The sequence below is a fragment of the Ahaetulla prasina genome, chromosome 3 (genome assembly GCF_028640845.1).
Source record: "Ahaetulla prasina isolate Xishuangbanna chromosome 3, ASM2864084v1, whole genome shotgun sequence".
NCBI classification, from domain to species: Eukaryota; Metazoa; Chordata; class Lepidosauria; order Squamata; family Colubridae; genus Ahaetulla; species Ahaetulla prasina.
In genome coordinates this window covers 152,644,529-152,666,512 of record NC_080541.1, presented here as the reverse complement: position 1 = coordinate 152,666,512, position 21,984 = coordinate 152,644,529, and the positions used below count along the sequence as shown (strand labels likewise).

Below are 21,984 nucleotides of genomic sequence, written 5' to 3'. Positions count from 1 at the left end.
TGAATAACACAATTTCTTATCCCTAATATTACTATACAGTCACAAAGGGGCAATCTTGATAATAGATTAGTAGAAGCCCATCTAAGAATTAGACAGCATCTGGTTTTTAGCAGTTGTCTTCAGTGACGTGACTATTATCTAGAATGCAAGTGAAACATTCCAGACATTCATTCCAGACATTCCAGACATTCCAGACATTCCAGACATTCATTCCAGACATTCTTCTAACTAAGCTAAACCAGCTACAGGTACCGGAACAGGCTTGTAAGTGGATCACAAGCTTCCTAACAAACAGGAAGCAGCAGGTGAAGCTAAGCAAGATCACATCAAATACCTGTACAATTAGCACAGGGGCCCCCCAAGGCTGTGTGCTCTCCCCACTTCTCTTCTCTCTGTATACCAATGACTGCATCTCCAATGATCCATCTGTTAAGCTACTGAAGTTCGCAGATGACACAACAGTGATTGGTCTCATTCGAGACAATGACGAATCCGCATATAGACGAGAGGTCGAACGACTAGCCTTGTGGTGCAACCAAAACAATCTGGAACTGAACACACTCAAAACCGTAGAAATGGTGGTAGACTTTAGGAAAAACCCTTCCATACTTCCACCTCTCACAATACTTGACAACACAGTATCAACAGTAGAAACCTTCAAATTTCTGGGTTCTATCATATCGCAAGATCTCAAATGGACAGCTAACATCAAAACATCATTAAAAAGGACAACAAAGAATGTTCTTTCTGCGCCAACTCAGTAAGCTCAAACTGCCCAAGGAGCTGCTGATCCAATTCTACAGAGGAATTATTGAGTCTGTCATTTGCACCTCTATAACTGTCTGGTTCGGTTCTGCAACCCAACAAGAAAAACACAGACTTCAGAGGATAATTAGAACTGCAGAAAAATAATTGCTACCAACTTGCCTTCCATTGAGGACCTGTATACTGCACGAATCAAGAAGAGGGCCGTGAAAATATTTGCAGATCCCTCGCATCCTGGACATAAACTGTTTCAACTCCTACCCTCAAAACGACGCTATAGAGCACTGCACACCAGAACAACTAGACACAAGAACAGTTTTTTCCCGAAGGCCATCACTCTGCTAAACAAATAATTCCCTCAACACTGTCAGACTATTTACTGAATCTGCACTACTATTAATCGTTTCATAGTTCCCATCACCAATCTCTTTCCACTTATGACTGTATGACTATAACTTGTTGCTGGCAATCCTTATGATTTATATTGATATATTGATCATCAATTGTGTTGTAAATGTTGTACCTTGATGAACGTATCTTTTCTTTTATGTACACTGAGAGCATATGCACCAAGACAAATTCCTTGTGTGTCCAATCACACTTGGCCAATAAAAAAAAATTCTATTCTAAAATTCTACAAGGGAAGCCACAGACAGAACATTGTACAATAAAAGGCAAAATGGTCAAACATTTTAACAAGAACACTCCATCTACAAGACTTTACAGGGCAGAAATTTATAAAATGCTGAAGATGTGGCTGAAAAGCAAAAGAAACATTTGATACCCATATTTCCCTGAAAATAAGACCAAGTCTTATATTAATTTTTGCTCCAAAAGACACATTAGGTCTTATTTTCTGGTTGGTCTTATTTTCAGGGAAATGGGTAGGATAGGATAGGATAGGATAGGATAGGATAGGATAGGATAGGATAGGATAGGATAGGATAGGATAGGATCAAATAGAATAGAATAGAACAGAACAGAACAGAACAGAACAGAACAGAATAGAATTCTTTATTGGCCAAGTGTGATTGGACACAAAAGGAATTTGTCTTGGTGCACACGCTCTCGGAGTACATAAAAGAAAAGATACGATACTAAGTGCATTCGTCTGGCTGACAATGTTAATTAGGGCTTCATTTTGGGGTAGGGCTTGCAGTATATTACGAGCATCCTAAAAAATAATGCTAGGGCTTATTTTCTCATTGGGTCTTATTTTTGGGAAACATAGTACAATAGACCATTAAAATCATATTAGATTTTAGTGCAAAAGATGTTTCCCTAATATCTCATTATTTCAACATGTCAGTTGGAATGGGCCATACAACTGTGTGAGCAGTTTGTGTTTTGTACTCAAACATCCCTTGATAGTCTTTGAGTCTTCCCATGGGAAGCTGACTTCAGATTTGTTTAGAGTAACTGGCCTTGGATTTTCAGGGCTTTAGAGAAGTTTCTTTCTTTACGTGATTTGGAGATGTTGCAGACTTTCCCTCTACAAATGATGCAAAGCTGCCACTAAACTATAAGTAGTCTCAACTGGAAAAAAAATAATCCCATCGGAATCATAACCTCTCTATGCTCTGTTTCACTTTCTTTGTGTCCTTGCTTTGAGTCTGCAGTATTTCCGTCATCTCTGTTACTCTTCACATTTGTTCCAAGGTTGATATTATGGCATTGTAACCTATTTCTGTTTGCTCTGCAATGCTTTCTGCTTAACATAGTTCCATTGTTTGCGTGCAGATCATACAGCAGAAAAAGTCCAATATTAGTTTTTGGGAGTCTGTGTCATTTTGCGGAGAAAATGCTGGAGCCTTAGCATATCCTTGGGAAACCTCTGTTTATGCATTTAGAGGTTGAAAATGAATAAATGGAAAATAAGAGAACAGCAATCAACCCAGACAGAGTTAGCCTCAAGGCAGCAAGGCAGCAAGTGCAAAATGAAACACATTACCAGACACATTGCTATGGAAAACAATGTATTGTGTTTCCTCCTAATAAAAATCAGGTGGGTGAAAAACTTTCCCCATTAGATCTAGCATTTAACTTTTCTTGGGTAAATAAAAATGGCTCATTTCAGTACTTTTTTGTTTTCTGGACAACCATCCCAAACAAGGCAAAACCTCAGTTAGATATCTATTTAAAAGAATTTCACTCTTTGTTCAAAATGTATGTCTAATTTAAAACAATCAGCTTCAGCTTAGTCTTTCAGTACCCAGGATGGTTTTTTAAAAAAATGATTATAAACTGCTTTTTGCTCAAACCTTCGTGGGTTTCAGACAGTGGTGGGTTGCTCCTGGTTCGGTCTGGTTCTTGCAAACGGGTAGTAACTGCGGCGGGAGGCTCTGCCCACCCACCCAGACATCATCATCAATAATCTGCGCATGCGCAGAAGCTTTTGCGTGTGCCTGCGCTCCCATTGCGAACCGGTAGCAGAGGTAAGAAGAACTCACCCCTGGTTTCAGAGCATCTTCAATGCAGAGTAGGCCACATCTAGGAATGGGAAGATTGCTACCCATTATTGTTTGTTAAGGATTTGTCTCTTGGACCATTGTACACAATAGCTGGGCCATTGCTGGGCCATTGTACATAATAACAATAGCACTTAGACTTATATACCGCTTCACAGTCCTTTACAGCCCTTTCTAAGTGGATTACAGTGTCGGCATATTGGCCCCAACAATCTGGGTTTTGTCCATCTCGGAAGGATGGAAGGCTGAGTCAACCTTGAGCCGGTCAGGATCAAACTGCCAAACTTCTGGCAGTCAGCAGTCAGCAGAATTAGCCTGCAGTACTGCATTCTAACCACTCTGCTACCATAGCTCTTTCAATTTTGTCACATTTAGGAAAAATTCCTTTTTCATAGAGTATTTAAAATTCTTAATAACTACTCTTTTAATCAGTTATCCCACTTCCCTGTTTTCTTATCTGAATTTTTATTCTTTTTCTCTGCTTTTTCTCTGCTTGATTATATTGTTTAAGAGGTTATACTTTCATGCTACCAATTGTCGATTAACTATTGAGACAAGCCATTTGTATCGAGTATAATTTGTTTGATCTCCTCCAGATTTTGGAGAGCTTCACTGGATCCACTTGGTTTCTGGGCCTAAAGGGAATTCAGAATCTTTCAGTTTAAAGCTCTAAAAAGCAGAGTAATTTTTTTTCCACAAAATCAGAATTTTCAGTAGTAATAATGTGTCTCAGTTTGACCTAATATGATCCATCATAAACTGAGTTTATAAAGCATTTATATAAAATGAAATGCTTAATGCAGTTTTAATTACGAGACATGTTGGTATCAGAGAACATTTGAAATGGCAGAAATAAAGTTGCCATATGCTTTATAGTTTTGTAAATTTTTATCTCTTCACTTTATCATTATGCTTTTTGCCAATTGTGTAAATGTAGAAGAAAATTGAACAGGTTTTAAATAAAAGAATATTTTCATATAATTCAAACATATTGTTTGTTCTTCAGCTTTTTGCATGTTTTTCTGTATTTTGGTAATCCATTTGTTTGTTTAATGACAATTCTGTTCTAAATATTTATCATATAAATTGAGATGTGAATTGGAACTTATAAAAGGAACGAAAAGTGGCCTAGCATGGATATTAAACCTTGGAATAAAAATATTTTTAGTAGGCATTTAAAAAAAAATAACTAACCTCAGAATGCTTTTGAAATGGGATAGCTTTTGTATCGCTAGCGTTATCAGCAGGGTTTCTTCTTTATGAAAGTAAAAAACTCAAATGTGAATCTGCATGAACTCAACACCTGCTAAAAATGCCAGACTGAAGAATGAAAGCAAATGGTTGTCATTATTTGATTAGATTTGAAAAAGTACGAATTTAAGCGTGCAGAAAAACTACCAGGGAGTCGTTCAGTTACAGATCATGACGCTACTCTAAAGTAAGCAAATTCATCTTTCTTTTCCCTTCTCTTATTTTTGCAACAAAAGGCTAGCTAAAATGTATCCTAAAACACTTTTAAATTGATAACCTCAAAATGACTGGACATCCGCCAGATTGAAATAATTCATTCTATTTTGAATAGAATGAAATAGTCAAAACCTGGTTCTGTAAAGTGATAGCCTGCTGTTAGAACATATTGAAAAGATAAAACTATCCTTTCAAATGAACTCTTTTAAGTGAAACTGATCTAGAAGACAAAAATATTCGTCGCTGGCTGACCTTTTCCATCCTATAGATGAAGATGTGCATAATGCATTATTCTGCAGGATATGCATTTCTTATTACAAAGTAATAGGGGCCTTGGTGCTTTACATGCGACTTTTAGAAAGATAACAACATAGCCCAGCTTTCATAATGTAATTGAGTGCTTCAAAAATATCTCTAATGATTAATATACCAGACATTATGCAATGCTCCTACAAGGTAATTTTGGCTTGACACAGAATAATGAATGTTACAGAACTTCAGTAGCTTAGGAGACATTAAGGCCTCAGGCAGCCAAAGCCCACCCTGAGCCAATCATAATACTCAATATGAGTATAAAGAGCTACCTCATTAATATCTGCAAGGGACTAGTTCCTGTTTATATTAACCCACCCAGATAAAATCCTGTGCTCAACAAGCACAAATGTATTAAGTTCAGCCTAATATTAATATTTAATATTAAATTAATATTAATATCAAGCAACCTAGAATTAAGGAGAAATTTCCTGACAGAACAATCAACCAGTGGAACAGCTTGCTTTCAAAAGTTGTGGCTGCTCCATCATTGGAGGCTTTTAAGAAGAGACTGGACAGTCATTTGTCTGAAATAGTGTAGGGGCTCCTCCTTGAGCAGGAGCTGGGACTAGAAAACCTCCAACGTTCCTTGCAGTTCTGATGATGTTCTGATGTTCTAAAAGCTACTATTCAGAAGTTCAACTTTTCTTCCTACTGCTTTGATGTTCGAGTCACTATTAGATTTCTATCGCTTCTATCTTTTCCCCCATTATAACTACCTGCTCCAGCAGGTCAGACAAGAAAGAGATATTACGGCCCAGGGGTGGGTCCTAAATTTTTTTACTACCGGTTCTGTGGGTATGGCTTATTTTGTGGGTGTGGCTTCATGGTCATGTGACACTGGGCATGGCTTGGCGGTCATGTGACTGGGTAAGAGTGGCTTGGCGGTCATGTGGCTGGGTGGGCATGGCTAGGTGGTCACGATCCTAGTTTCCCCTAGGAGATTTCCCCATCCGGACCTTTTGCAATCCCCCAAAGCTTCAACCAAAAACTGTCTACTATTGACCTCACCCCATTCCTAAGAAGTCTGTGTGTATAAGAGCACAAGTGTGCCTACCCTTCCTGTGCTATTGTTTTCCTCTCGTTATATCCAATTAATATAGTTATTACATACTCATACTTATATATATGCTTATATATTGTATAGTTATTTCATGCTTATGCTTATATATACTGTGTGACAAAATAAATAGATAAAATAAAAATAAAATAAATAAAAGAAACCAGATTCCATACAGCTCTGAACCCTTAAGGCAAACCAAATACAAGTGGTCCTCGCTTATTGGTTGGTTGCTTAGCAAGTGTTCTAATTTACAACTGACCTCCCCAGAGCTACTTGACCTGTTTTTGGAGTTTTGACAGCCATGCACACACACACACACACATACACCACACACTTATGACCAGTTACAACATCCCACACAGTCATGGGACTGAGGTTTTCTATATTTTTTGCCAGTTTCCAACAATTCCTTCTGGTTTCTGGTTAAAAATGCCCATTGGGGAAAATGGACTTGTTTAACAATCAGTGTTCACTTAATGACCACAAGGTTCACTTAACGACCATGGTGTTTGACTAACCCAGGGGTCTGCAACTTTAAACACTCAAAGAACCATTTTTCTATTTTCTTTTAAACAGGTATCTGTCTCTCTCTTTCCTCCCTTTCTGTTTGTGTCTTTTGTCTCTCTCTATTACCCTCTGTCCCTCCCTCTCTCTGTGTGTGGTGGGGGGGGGAGGGAAAGGAACCACTAAACTGGTGCTGGGTGGTGGGAATCTGATGTCCAGAGGTCAATGAGCCACATACTGAAGACCAGATGGGGGCAATCCCACAAAAATTACACATCTCTTGTCACTTGAGCATACTCCAAAAAGCAAAAGAACCTGGTTTTGCTTAATTTTTTGCACAAAATTTTAGTATGAACCATCAAAACTAAATCATTCTTTTAATAAACCAGGAAATTCTATTTTTATGCAATATTCAAGATATTAGAGCAGACAAGGTAAGAAATTCTAGGCATTCTGCTGGTTTAGGGAAAGGCAGGGAAAGAGCTCTTTTGCCACGGTCCCTGAGCTCTCCCCTTGCAAGGCAGGCTACTGGTTTGGGGAAAGGCAGGGAAAGAGCTCTTTTGCCACGGTCCCTGAGTGCTCCCCTCGCAAGGCAGGCTGCTGGCGTGGTGAAAGGCAGGCACCAAAGAACCGTTGGGGGTGTGGCCAGCTGGCCCTCGTTACCAGTTCTGCGAACTTGGCCTAATTTTTGCTAATGGTTCTAGCGAACCGGTCCGAACCGGTAGCAACCCACGGCCTCATCAGCCTAGGAGTTCCATCTGATTGGACCCTTTTCTTCCATAAGACTTGCCCCCCCACCACACACACACACACCCAAGTCAGATTAATCCCAACACTATTGGGTTTATAGGGAGTTCTCAAGAAGTGTTTTTTTCCAAAAGATCTGAAGATGCCTTGGGAACAAAAAACCTCCAAGATCTATTAGATCTATTAGATCTGAATTTTAAAAATCCTCTTCTGTGTTATATGCACATTTCTTTTCCATAGGGTTATATTAAGATGTGGTTTTATTATTCTGTTTTTATTATACGCCACCCAGAGTCACATTTGTGATATATGTTATTTGATAAATAAATAACATTTATTTAATTAAATAAGTTAGATGTATTTAATTTAATTATCAATTAATTATTTAAATTATTATCAATGGCAATGCCATTTTGCCTTCTTAAAATGGCATGTCCATGAATAGCAAGAACCTGATACCTCTGTATTTTAGAAGCCACATCTGGATTGATTAGGGCCGCGGTGTGGCTCAGGCTGTAAGAAGCCTGTTATTAAACACAGCTGCTTGCAATTACTGCAGACTCGAGTCCCACCAGGCCCAAGGTTGACTCAGCCTTCCATCCTTTATAAGGTAGGTAAAATGAGGACCCAGATTGTTGGGGGGGGGCAATAAGTTGACTTTGTATATAAATATACAAATAGAATGAGACTATTGCCTTACAAAATGTAAGCCGCCCTGAGTCTTCGGAGAAGGGCCAGATATAAATGTAAATAAAAAAAAATTTAAGCTATCCTATTGTTTGTAGCTTGTATATTCATAATCAAAATTTGTTTCAGAGATGGCTACTCTAATCCACATTTAAGCTGAAGTTCATATATTTAAAGCAAATGTATCATAATACAGAATAGTATATAATATGAACAGCACTTTTATTTTTTGGACAAAGATTGTTTATTTTCTTTTGTTTTTAGTTTTAAGTCCAATATTTTAACACAGATATTTTTCTGGTCAAGTTTACGTTTTCTGTTCCATTTCTTCTGCCATTGCTTTTTTATTATTATTATTGATTGACTTTTTCTTCTGCCATTGTCTCTTGGTTAAATAATATTCAAGGATTTGTATTGAGATACAGATAGTAGTGCAAGAAAAATATTCAAGTATTCACTCCAAGGTGGTATTCAGCAGGTTCTGACCAATTCTGGAGAACCGGTAGTAGAAATTTTGAGTAGTTCAGAGAACCGGTAAATACCGCTTCTGACTGGCCCCGCCCCCATCTATTCTCTGTCTCCCAAGTCCCAACTGATTAGGAGGAAATGGGGATTTCGCAATAACCTTCCCCTGGAGTGGGGAGGGAATGGAGATTTTACAGTATCCTTCCCCTGCCACGCCCCCAAGCCATGCCACACACCCCAAGCCATGCTCAGAGAACCTGTAGTAAAAAAATTTGAATCCCACCTCTGATTCACTCCACAGTGAGAAGAGCCAACTACAGTATGAATCTTGGAACAAAAATAACTCTCTTAGAAAGCAGAAAGGCTTTGGTGCTTTCAACACAAGGTCATCTTAGTAAGTTTCTGGTGTAAACATTGATTGCTGACTCTCTGTTGACCTTTCATTATCTACACAATTGCCTGTGTTATTTCAGTCAAATTGCCACAAATTCAGGAACGAACAGAAAATATGGAAGAGAGATTTAAATTTTGATGTCATTAAAGACAATCACAGTGTCCAGAACATTAAAAAAAACCTGTACAAACTGCATTTATTCTAGCAAGCCTGACTATATGAGATTGATTTAGTTGTGAATACATTTCCTAAAACTATTCCTAACTATTCTTTTTGAGGCATTGTGGCAGGGTTACATTTAAGGTACAATATAAACTACAGATCAGGAGGCTGAATGCTTTTCCTTTGTCATTTACAGTTAAATGCAGTTCTTGAGATATTTATTAAATGAACTATACAGTCCTAGGGTGTTAAGCTTATGATATATAGCTTAGATTCAACTTATCTGATTTAATACTGTATCTCTAAGCTATAAGTGACAATGCTTAACAAGGTTACAAATTTCTCCTTTATCCTGTGTTTATCCATTTTTTCTAGCAGTAGGCATTAGCAACATAGTTCTTTCCTTAGTTTTCTCCTTTAAGGACTGGGAAATATGTTCCTTTTACCAAAGACTTAATCTAGTTTAAACTTTCACTTATCCTTATATTTTCTCCCATTCTGCAGCCTCTATAGTTCAGTAGGTCCTCATTCGGAATTGCCTAGCAATTGTCCCCTTTGACCCACTGGCTTCTCCATCTTTCAGTCCTTATCAGTTTGTAGGAGAAATGAAAAAAATTACACACTTGATTTGCTAGCTGGTCTGAATCTTTGGAAGCTTGCTAAGAAGTTACAGTAGTGACCAAAATTGTGGAAACCTTTTGGGAAAAGTGTATTTTCTAAAAAAGCTAACCACTTTTTTGGGGGGAGTAATATCATAAAATTATATATCAATGGAAAGATAATTTAATCAAGAATGTGATGCAATAACTTTTATGAAGGATTTGCTATTAGAATAGCAGTTACAGTATGAAGAAGAAAAGTGAAACGAGATATACAAAAATTATCACGTCAGTTAATACTTAGTTGGATAACCTTTATAATGAATTACGGCCTTACAAAGTCTTCCCATGGAATGAACCAAGTCTTTTAGTTCTGCATCTGTTATAATGTGAAACCAAGATCGATTGATTGCTTCTATTAACTGGGTTTTATTGCTGGGTCGCTTCTGACTAACAAGTTTCTTTAGTCAGCTCCATAGATTTTCAATTGTGTTAAGGCAGTTGTAGGTTTCAAATTTTTTTTACTACCGGTTCTGTGGGTGTGGCTTGGTGAGTGTAGCTTGGTGGGCGTGACAGGGGAAGGTTACTTCAAAATCCCCATTCCCTCCCTACCCCACTAACCTTCTCTGGGAAGGAATCAAACTCCCCCATCTTCTTTTCCCCAAATAAAATATTACTCATAAGAAAAGGCTCCCAGAAAACCAAAGAAAAATCAAGCTGCTAACAAAGGAACCTGCCTGAGGCTCATTCCACATTCCTGCCAGCTGCATAAAGGAAACTTTGTAAGAAGAAAACAGCTACCGATGCTTAGAAATAATAGAAACTGGAAACCGGAAGTTCGGCTCCATTTATAAGCAGGCAGAAAATTCATTCAAGACAGGATATTTTACAATGGAAATTGGCCAAACCTTTTTAGAAACACAAAACCCATGTTGCACAAACCCCAAAACTTCAAAAACATAGTACCATATAAAAATCCTTCCTTTTATCCAGTTTGTTGTTCAGCTGACCCAGAAACGAACTGCTGAATGTCACTTCGCTTCTGCAAGTAAAAACCTCCTTCCAGCAGCTGTTTCTTGGCTTGTTAATTTAAAGCGGAAGCATCTTGTTTTTTCTTCCTTTTCTTTGCCAAGTTATCTCCCGGCCAAAAAGCAAGCCCTGTTTTTTTCCTTCTAGCCAATCATCTGGGAGACTGGGAGGCAGCAAATAGACTGGGGGCAGGGCCAGGCAGAGGTGGTACTAACCGGTTCTTTGAGCTACTCAAAATTTCCATTACCGGTCAGAACCAGCTGAAATCTACCTCTGGGTTAAGGTCTGGGCTATTCCCAGGCCATTCCAGCAGTGGAATGTGATTGTCTTGAAATTCCAAAAAAAAAAAAAAAAGTGGTGTTATTTAGCCATCAAACCTCAAAAATACACTTTTCCCAAAAAGTTTTCACAATTTTGGCCACTATTGTAGGTTGTACTATTCTTTTTTCAGTTAGTTTCAGGCTCTTGTTATCCCCTCCACAAACTGTGTTCAGCTTCTCTCCTTCAGTAATCTGACTCAACTCCATTAGTCACTTTCATGGAAATGTACACTCTGTGTCTTCAGCACTTCTCTTTTTATCCCTCTGAAAGACAGATTTGGTCCTTTAGTCTTCTAAATTTCCAAGAGACACCAAACCATCAAAGAAAGAAAGCTCATATCAGGGTGCCTATGGAGATTCTCAATCATCCAGGTCATGGTTGTCCCAAAGGTGCTTTTTCAAAAAACAACAGGACTCTCTTGGTTTTATTCCTTGAAAATGTTTCACTTTTCGTCCAAGAAGCTTCTTCAGTTCTGAAGAAGGTCACATCAGGAGCATTGAGTTTTTCCTTCCACAGGCATATAAAATTGTAAATAAATTCAGTAAGATTTTATTTTATTTTATTTTGTCACAACAGTATGCACAAGCATCAACATAAGATAACTACATATCATATAAGTATATATATGAGCAAAAGTATGCAATAACTATATTAATTTGATATAATGAAAGGAAGCAATAGGACAGGAACGGTAGGCACTTTTGTGCTCTTATGCACGCCCCTTATAGTCCTTTTAGGAATGGGGTGAGGTCAATGGTAGACAGTTTTTGGTTAAAGCTTTTGGGATTTTGAGAAGAGACCAGAGAGTCAGGTGGTTTGTTCCAAGCGTTAATAACTCTGTTACAGAAGTCATATTTTCTGCAATAAGACTGAAGCGGTTAACATTAAGTTTAAATCTATTGTTTGCTCTTGTATTATTGCGATTGAAGCTGAAGTAGTCTTCAACAGGAAGGACATTGCAATAGATGATTCTATGTGTTAAACACAGGTCTTGTCGGAGTCGGCGGAGTTCTAAGTTTTCTAAGCCCAGGATTTCAAGTCTGGTAGTATAAGGTATTTTGTTGTTTTTAGAGAAGCGGAGAACTCTTCTTGTAAAATATTTCTGGACACATTCTATTGTATTAATGTCAGAGATGTGGTATGGATTCCAGACAGGTAAAATTTGTAAAATTTGTATCTGAATGGTCTAAAATTTGGCAACTCCAAATCTCAACCAGCAAATGCTCAGTCTTATATATTGGAAAAAAGAACTCAAACACTAAGTACATGCTTGATGGACATTACCTTACAGATGACCCCCACCCTGTTAAAGACCTTGGAGTTTTCATGTCAAATGATCTAAGTGCCAAGCCCACTGCAACTACATAGCAAAAAAGGCTTTAAGAGTTGTAAACCTAATTTTGCGTAGCTTCTTTTCCAAAAACTCTACACTACTAACCAGAGCATACAAAACATTTGCTAGACTATTTATAAAAAGATTTATATATATGCTCGTAATTTTAGCCTTAATGTTCTGCAATGTTATTCTTCAGCTTTTTGTTGTTATAAGTTTTGAATTTTTAAATCATTTTCATACTGATGAAGATAGAGAACATCTTTCAGATGGGAAAATAGCAAACTGGCCTTCGAGTGGTGTGCTAAAAAATGAACTGGGCCAGGACAAAAATTCCAATGGATTTAAATTTAAATTAAAGGTATATCCTGTTTGTAGGAATAATAATTTCTTGCTGCCATGTTATGGAACAAAATTCAGTGGCAATTGTGGAGAAACATTGGTGGCAACACAGTTGTACATCCATTAGCAGATCACTTCTGCTAATTATATTGACAAAGTTACCTCTTTGTCAAAGGCAGTTTCTGTCCTATTATATTACTATATTACTGTAAGGTTGTCAAAGTATATTATGCAGAAGATAACCAGCGGAGGCTGATAAAAATATGAGCAATTTCAGCCCTAGATCAATCATATGGGGAAAAAAGGATACCTGAAATAACTGATAATTACAGAGTAACGCGAACCACAATTTCATGAACTTTTCAGTTGACGGTAGTTAAAGGTAAGACACATCAAAAGCCAAGAAAGGGGAAGATAGATCAAAGAATTCAATAGGATAATCAGCTAATGTAGTTTTAATTCTGTTCAGATACTGCAGAGGGAAAAAAGAAAGAACTTCCATAATGGATGGGTTTCTTAAATATATTGGGCTTATGGCTCATTTTCAGAATAGGAAATGGAAAAAATAATGTTTGTACTTGGGAATAAAAAGTATATAACAGGAAATTGGGAATGAATGAAACCAGAATGAAATAAAAAATATTTCTAGCAAGATGTACAAGGAGCATTAAATTAAAAAGGGCATATTAAAAGGAAGACAGAATGTATAAAAAGCTTGCTGGCAAGAATAAAGCCTCTGTCTATTTTATTTTCTTAATATAATTGTTATTAAGAATTTTAATTACAATAATATACAAACTAAACGTAGAGAAGAAGTGTATGGAAAGAAAGACTAAAAAGTGCAGGAAAAAAAGAAAAAAGGGAATATAATAAAGAAAAAGAAAAGAAATATGTAAAGAGGTGATTTCCAACCTTCATCAGAAGTGTAAACAACCCCCTTATGATGTTAAACGGAGACCTCTTCATCCCATTTCCCATTTCTTATTTATAAGAACATTCATCAACCTCATGAAAAACATCAACTTTTCAATCCTGGTGTCAGCAACAAGTCCATTCAATGTTGTTACAACATTGCAAAAAAAAAAAAAAGTATTAATTTAACCTTGATCAAACAAGTCAATTCTATATTCCTTCCACTTCTAAAAGTTTTAATCTTTAATTCAATCAAATGTGTCATAGGATTTAATTTCTGTTCAGTTCTTCTTTATCCCATCACACAGATTTCTTGTTAAAGTCTCTTTTGTAAATTCAGCATGAAGACATTCATTCATTTACATCTTTTAGACATAGTTTATCCATAGAAGCAGACATCATTATTGACAATGATGATGTTGTGGAACTGGCTGTATTTTTCAAAGTTTTTCTTTGATGTTTCTGATGGTATTACATTCTGCCTCATTTTGTAAGTCCAAGTATTAACTGACAGTAGGCTTGTACTTATGTACAAGTTAAGGTAGTCCTTAACTTATGACCACAAATGAGCCCAAGTTTATATTGTTAAGTGAATTTGTTAAGTGAGTTTTGCCCCATTTTACGACTTTTCTTGCCACATTTCTTAAGTTAATCACTGCACTTGTTAAATTAGTAACATGGCTGTTAAGTGAACCTGGCCTCCCCAATGGTTTTGCTTGTCAAAAGGTCACAAAAGATGATCACATGACCCTGGGAGACTGCAACCGTCATAAATATGAACCAGTTGTCAAGCATCCAAATGTAAATCATGTGACCATGGGGATCCTGCAATGGTCATAAGTGTGAAAAAGGATCATAAGACACTTTTTTCAATGCCGTTGTACTTTTGAACAGTCAGTAAATGAAATGAGTCATTTAGTGATGGTTGTTATAAGTCGAGGACTACCTGTATTTTTTTCCCCTTCAGCTTAAAATTTTCAGTGTCTAGTTTCTAGAATCAACACATATTTCATTCTGACTTGTAACTGCCAGGACAACCTGTTTCCCATTAAAAGTTGATTATCATTTATATTTTATAGTTAATTATAGTAAAAAAAAAATCAATATTCAAAATTTATCTGGACCATTAATCCATTTATAACTTTCTTAGATCAAAATCCTATTTAGCTTTTTACTGCTTGTTTCTGTCAGCACTCCTAGGCAAACCAAACAGGAAACATGACAAATCTAACTAATTATATTTTATTGTAAAGCTACATTAACAGAATCTTGCAAGTCTGAAAGAACAAGCTTTTAACCTCTTGGTCAATTAAGACAGGAGCATCCTTAGTTTCTTCCTCTGACTTGTGGGTGACTGCTTCTCTTGTCTGATTGTTTCCTAGGCAGCCTATCTCCCCCTTGCTCCTCAAGGTCATCCACACATTCCATTACAATTTCAAATTCTTTAACTTCTTAAGCTTTCAAATATTTTTCCCTTTGTTCAGAGTTGAAGATAAAGTCACCTGAAGATTTTTCAGACTAAAGCAGGCCTCTTTAGAATAGTTAATAGGCAGTTTCTGAAAGTGATTAGAAACTTTCAGAAACTGAAAGTGATTAGAAATTGCAAACTTTAAGCAATATGGTTGAACCCATTGTGTCTCAGAACTTGAACCTGCAAAAAACTATTGTCCTGAGGCAAGGGTGGGATTCAGCCAGTTCGGACTGGCTCAAGCGAACGGTAGTTGTGACCCCAGCACCATGCTGTCCTATTTAGCTGCATTTTTTAAGCCGCGTGCATGCGTGCCAGCGTGAGAGAGAGCAAAACGCATGCGCGGAAGGCCGCGTGAATGCGTAGAAGGTACACACGCTCACATTTTCGGTGTTGAAGTGAACAGGTTGTTAAATTATGTAAAGCCCACCTCTGTCCTGAGGTCTCCTTATGAGGAGCACCTATCTGTGAGCAATCTCACATTTTCTTCTTATCTGGAGAAGTTCCAAGGAACTGGTGTAACACTGTTTCTTTTGTATCCATCACAGACAATAGTCATCAGCTCCACTTTCAGAGAACAATTTTCAGTTCACTATTCCTCCCCCGGAAATCCCCCAACAAAGCAAATGTCTAAATGTGGAAAGAAAAAAATCAATGAAGGAAAGCAAAGGAAAGAAACAAAGCAGTAATGCATTTTGTTTTGTTTTGAGTTATCCATGAATACATAATTGGCCCTTTCTTACTGTTATTTTTGGACTTCTGCTAGGAGTTGGAAATTAGAATTTCCCATACAAAAGTCTTATACTTTTAACATATTTTATATAGCTTTAAAATATTTTATGCTGCCTTTAAGTATAAAAAGGTTAAACAAATCTTTTAGTCAGGGTCACAAAAGTCATCTTATCATAGTTACAAAAGCAAAAATACAGAAGGCACAATGCTAGCCACTAAATAAAGTTTAATCCACAGAAAAATAGCAGGAAAGAACTACAGCTAGCCTTTTAGAGCCCTTTACATTAGTAACAAGTGAATAAACTGCATTTATCATGGAAGAGCGTTCATAAATGAGAAATCCACTAATCTGATGAACCTTAGCATCTCACCCTTGAGCAGAGCTTTTCTAATTAGTCTTCAGACTTAGGCAAACACAGATAGGTTGATATATTCCTGATGCCAAGCTCTTTGGAAATGTAAAGCTCATATGTATGCCTTTATAGTCCCAAAGTAAACTGATGTTATACTCCTTGATGTTTTGATCCCTGCAAGCAGTGAGGAAGCTGCATTCTGAACTAAGCTCCTTAATCATCTTTATAGGAAGATCTTTCACAAGTGGTCTCCACCAACCTGGATATAATCCAGGTTTGACTGCCAGTGGCAGCAACATTTTATTGGACAATATATTGATTTTATTATATCTCAGCTGTTTGCAGTCTTTTTATCAGCAGCTAGGGAATTTCACAGGGAAGAAAAAAATATGATCTACCTAAATAACTTATCAAAATAAAGTGCTAACCAGTTCTGGATTGTAAAATCTAGAAGGCCATTAAATGGCAGCAAAGGGTTATCATGTTCTGCATCTCTTTGCTGATTTATTTAGTGCCCGTTTATTTTTTGTAGATAGTAATCCTACGAAAATATCACAGCAAAATATTTTTTAAAAAAAACAAAAGAAAACAGTAGGGAGAATTGTAGAATGCATTAAAGAAGATACTTAAAGAACAGAGTTAGGAGTTCCTAAGTGAAGAATGCATCCATTCCAAGTAGTTGTTTCAGCTGGATTGTATGGCTGGAATACTATTTTCAAACCACTAATTCTGAAATAGTTTTAGAGGGCTAATTGGAGCCTTTTCAGTTTGTGATGCTTGGACAATAATGGATCACCTATGTGGGTTTGTTTATGTATCACAGTGTGAGATAGAAAATACACTGAGTAGTTACAAAGGTCCACAAATATAATTAAACCTCATGGTTTCTATTGATGTTGAGACATTATTCTTACCATGTAGAAACAAGAGCAATTGTGTTCTTTTGTGACGATCTGTGACACTTTGCCATTTTCTCAACTTAATTTCATGTACAGGTGACTGAAGAAAAGTGATAATAGCAGCTGCACAGAGATTTCATCAAGGAGTGCTGAGGAAACAAATTTCACTTCAAACTGTTTTTATTGCTTTACTTATTTAGCCAGTATAATTGGTAAAAAAAAATCCTCCCATGGAAGAGCTACAAGAACATGTATTACTTGTATTAGCGTAAGACCTACACGATATTTTAGCTTGTTATGGGGCTACAAAAAAGCCAAATAAGAATATCTGTTACCTATATATGCAAAGATATTCCCATTAGAGAATATGAGGTCTATTTTGGGTTGCTGTGAACTCTGGTTTCTTACTTTAATCTCTTTGTATGCTACAGGCAGTTCAGATTTCAAAATCCTTCCTTACATCTATTCATTATCTCAGAGATTCCATCTTCTTCAAACTATCTGGAATACTTTGATATTTCTCAGTTGCACTGAACATTCAGTCTCAAAATGCCTCTATTGCTTTAGACTCTTGACAAAATAAAATGGAAAAAGCTGTTGGGCCAAGCCAGATTTCCAAAATATCAGGAAAGAACATAGTAATGTCTGATGGACCATATACTAAAATCCATGGTGGACAGAAATTCCAAAGAATGGGTTTCTGAACCCAAAGGAAACCCTTCAATTTCCGTGGTATTTAAGAGCTATATATTTGCATATATTTGAATGAGAGAAAACAGAAGAAAGGGACTGTAATGGGAGCAACTTGGTTTAAGCTAGAGAACTAGATATAATGCACAAGCCGAGTCTTCTTCTATCATCAATAGGGTTTGATAAATTGATAGAGGAACAAACTGCAGATTTTATAATGGCCCTTCCCCACTTTGACAAAAGTGGAATTGTATCTTCATCACTAAGCAGTCCATGTTTCATAAGATTGTGCAATGTAGTCGAATACTGTCCATAATACTTGCATTAATAGAGAGCTTTTATCCAGCATATTTTCCTATGACGTTTACCAATAGCAGCAGCTACATGACCTTGTCTGATTCCCCAAAAAAACTAAATAGCCTCAGACTTGATTAATATTTGGACAGAGACCACCAGGAAATTCAAGTACTGTAGGCCAAGTCTGAGAAATTGAAATAGTTCTTAGAATACAATGGGAAGTCTTTTTTAAAAAAAACTTTGCTGCCAAGGGCAATATATGGATAGGTCCATGGAGATACCAGAAGCAGAAGAAATCTTTATCTTTGTGTTTTCAAATCCATAGAAAGTTTAGCAACACATGGAAGCTTTGTATATATCCTCCTTCTGCAATTTATATAATAAGTGTAAATAGCCAAAGACTTTTTTTTAAATGCAAATCACTCTCACTGTCTTTCAGCAGTACATAAATATCTCTAATGCAGGGTTTTCAAAATACAATTCCAACATGTAAGCTCTTTTTCAAACCTAAATATTGTTGTCCATACAAAACTTTCAGCGGAGGTTTACTGTTTTATTTTGTGTATATATGTGCTGGTATTATGTTTTGTGAATTCATAGAGGAAAAAAACACAAGTGGGGTTATTTCAATACAGTGTCCACCCCACTATAATCTCCAATGACAATTGAACTTCTAAATTCTCTGCTCATGGTCCCAAAGGCAGAACAGTAAAGGATAGATATATCTGCTCTTTCAAAAATCCCCCATTCAGCCCAGAAAATTAGGAACATGAAACAGAATCTTCAAGTGCTTAAAAAAATGGGATTTCCAGTGTTTTAAAAATATATTATGTCATGACCAGATAAAATGGGTAGGGACATAAGGAAGTTAATAAAATAGTTGACAATTTGACCCAGGAAGGAGCAAACATATCAATGGTAAAGAATTTACATAGAAAAAGACTTTCAAATATTAAAAGCAGATTTTTGTTTCCTTCCCCTATGATAAATAGAATGTCGCTCTGGGAACATAGATATTGCATCCAACCCATCGATTCTATTTGGGATACAAGTTCCTTTATTGTAATGCTTAACAATCTGTGCCTATTCTCTTATGTCTCAGTCCCTCCATCTCCTTCCTTCCTTCCTTCCTTCCTTCCTTCCTTCCTTCCTTCCTTCCTTCCTTCCTTCCTTCCTTCCCAGAAAAAGAAAAATATAAAAGAAGAAATCAAAAGGAACCAAAAAACATACCTGGCATATATTCACAGATATGCATAGAGTTATAGAATAAACACTTCAATAAGTGGAAGGAATAATTTGTTAAACCATCCGTAGCTAATCTATATTAATCAGTGCTTACCTTCCTTATAGCCAGAAGATTTCTTGTTCAGCATTGGAAAAATAAACATATGGCACCAGTTCAGTTACATGCTACTAACCTAAGTAGGATTGACAGGAAGCTTGGTTAATGCATAGTTGATATTATAAATGTAGTAGCATTTGTGAAGGTGTCCTTGGACCCATACCTGCATCAAGCATCCCATCTTGTCCTAGTGCAATATGCCAACGTACACAAATTTTTCCATATTAGGACTATTATATCTTGCTAAGAGCACCATCTGTAATGGAAATATTGCATATGTTGAGTAAATTACTACACCAAACTTCTTTGCTTGCCAACCAGTGTTTTTATATAATCCTTATGTTACGCCACTTGGTATAAGATTTCTGTCAGAGTATGAATATTGATGGATTGGAATAGATCAGCCAATGGGAACTGAATGGAGACATGGTAACAAGGTCAGCCAATGAGGCTTATTTGGAAACAGAAACTTAAGTCTGAAGTCTGGGCATGGCTTAGGCAACTGAGTCTATGCAGAAGCTTAACTGCCCTGTATAGAAAAGGCTTTCTTTGTATTAAGCTCTGTGCTCAGCTGTGAAATGAAACAAGCCTGGGCTTGTCTGATCTGCTGAAATGAAACTAATTGTTCTCTCCTACCTTGTGTTCTGCCTGTAACTTCTGCCATGTTGGAAGAATCAACTATTGGTATTGTAAAATTTACTTCATCTGTTATTATGTATATAAAGAAATTTATGAATCCTGCTGAATCAGTTTACCTGTGTGTGTTTTCTGGATTTAACTTCTACTGCAAACTCTGATAATTTCTGGTCTTTCTTCCTTGAAGGAAAACGCCGAAGTAATTCAGAATGGCTCTGACATGCAAAACAAAGTCAAGATAAAAGCAATCCACTAAATCTGAACCTAGTAATCTAAAAAAAGAAGAAGGAGATAGGCAGTCTAGAAACACGATGCACAAAATACAAATAAATAGTAACATTCTGATCAACAAGTACGGTAGTACAATAAATAGGCTGCATTTATCTCAATAAATTATAAAGCCTATCCCCAAAATTTTTATCTGAAAAAAATTAATCACAACACAAAGTCTATCCATTTTGTACAAGCATTACAGCATCATACAAGTAGATAAGGGGTGGAATTTGATGTCATGATGTTCATTTTTATGAAATGGAGCCTGTTTCCTGACACTGGGCCTCTGACCCTAGTGCAATAGTTTGAGGAACCAATATTTCTGAGGAACTAAGAATAACAGGCTGTAACATACTCACTTTTTTCTTATGAAAGAAAGCTTGATTTACATCGTATTTTTGCATAATAATGGCTAACTTATTTTCCATTACATGCCAAGATGGGGGGTGGGTGGAGAAAAGGTTTGTGCACGCATGTGTCCACACCCATAATTCTATATGCCCTGCCCTGTGCATGCGCATGCAATTCCCCCCCACCCCGCTCCTGGCACGTGATGGCCTGGTAGGCCCATTTTTCTTTCTCACCTGGCTCCAGGTTCTTTCTATGCATCTGGGGAGGGTGAAAACAGCCTTCCCTACCCCCTTGGAGGCCCTCAGTAGGCCCGAAATGGCCTGTTTCCCAACTTATGGTTGGACAGGAAGTTACTTTTTTGCTGTCTCCAGCCTCCAGAGCCTCTCTGGAGACAGCAAAAAATGACACTTCCTGTCCAATTGGAAGTTGAAAAATGGGCCTGGGGAAAGCTATTTTTGCCCTCCCTAGTTGCATAGAGAGGACCTGGAGCCAGGTGAGAAAGAAAAACGGACCTTCCCCACCCACCCCCGCAGGCCCTCCAGAGGCAGGAAACAGCCTGTTTCCCTACTTCTGGTGGGCCCAGAAGGCCCAAAAATCAGCTGGCTGGCATGCGCATGCGCGCTGGAGCTGAACTGGTGTGCCCACTGATATGGCTACACGTGCCACCTGTGCCATAGGTTCGCCATCATGGGTCTATCATGGGTCTATGCTGATCCTGGTAGTATAAGCTGAATGCAAGTAGGACTTCCTAAATGCATGACTAATAAGGATCACTACCAAGAGCAGGAAAGCTAATCACACATTCAATAATACACTTGCTGAAATAGGAGTCTAATGTGCAATCAAGAGAGACTTGCTTCAATTTTAATGAATGTCTCTGAAATCCTGGTTTCCATCATGAAATGGAAGAAACATTGGATTCAATTATACCAGGGGTGTCAAAGTTGATTTCATTGAGGGCCGCATCAGGGTTGTGTTTGACCTCAGGGGGCCGGGGTGGGCGTGGCCAGGATGGGAGTGGCTAGCTTGATGTCACTCCTGTCGGGGGTGCCTATGGTGGCCCGAGAGTTCTGCCAGCAAAAACGGGTTCCCGGCAGTGGTAGGATTCAAATAATTTAACAACCGGTTCTCTGCCCTAATGATTTCTTCCCACAACCAGTTCACCAAACTCTCAGAAAGTTAACAATCGGTTCTCCCGAAGTGGTGCAAACTGGCTGAATCCCACTACTGGTTCCCGGGCTCTGTTTTCAGCTGTTACAGCCTCCTGCAACCCTCTGCCAGTGAAAACGGAGATAGGGAGGCCGCATGCAGGTTGCAGGAGGCCGTGGCAGTTGAAAACAGAGCTCAGGACCCTATTTTCTCTAGTAGAAGCA

At 37.6% G+C, this 21,984-nt stretch overlaps 1 long non-coding RNA gene across 1 annotated transcript; it reads right to left on the bottom strand.

The window, feature by feature from the left end:
• Positions 1–15,500: 15,500 nt before the first annotated feature.
• On the bottom strand, positions 15,501–19,635 carry LOC131194746 (uncharacterized). The gene is made up of 4 exons (XR_009154296.1): positions 19,515–19,635; positions 19,349–19,427; positions 17,038–17,171; positions 15,501–15,668 (listed from the first exon to the last, which is right to left on the bottom strand). It is a non-coding gene; the product is annotated as an uncharacterized LOC131194746 (long non-coding RNA).
• Positions 19,636–21,984: the final 2,349 nt, after the last annotated feature.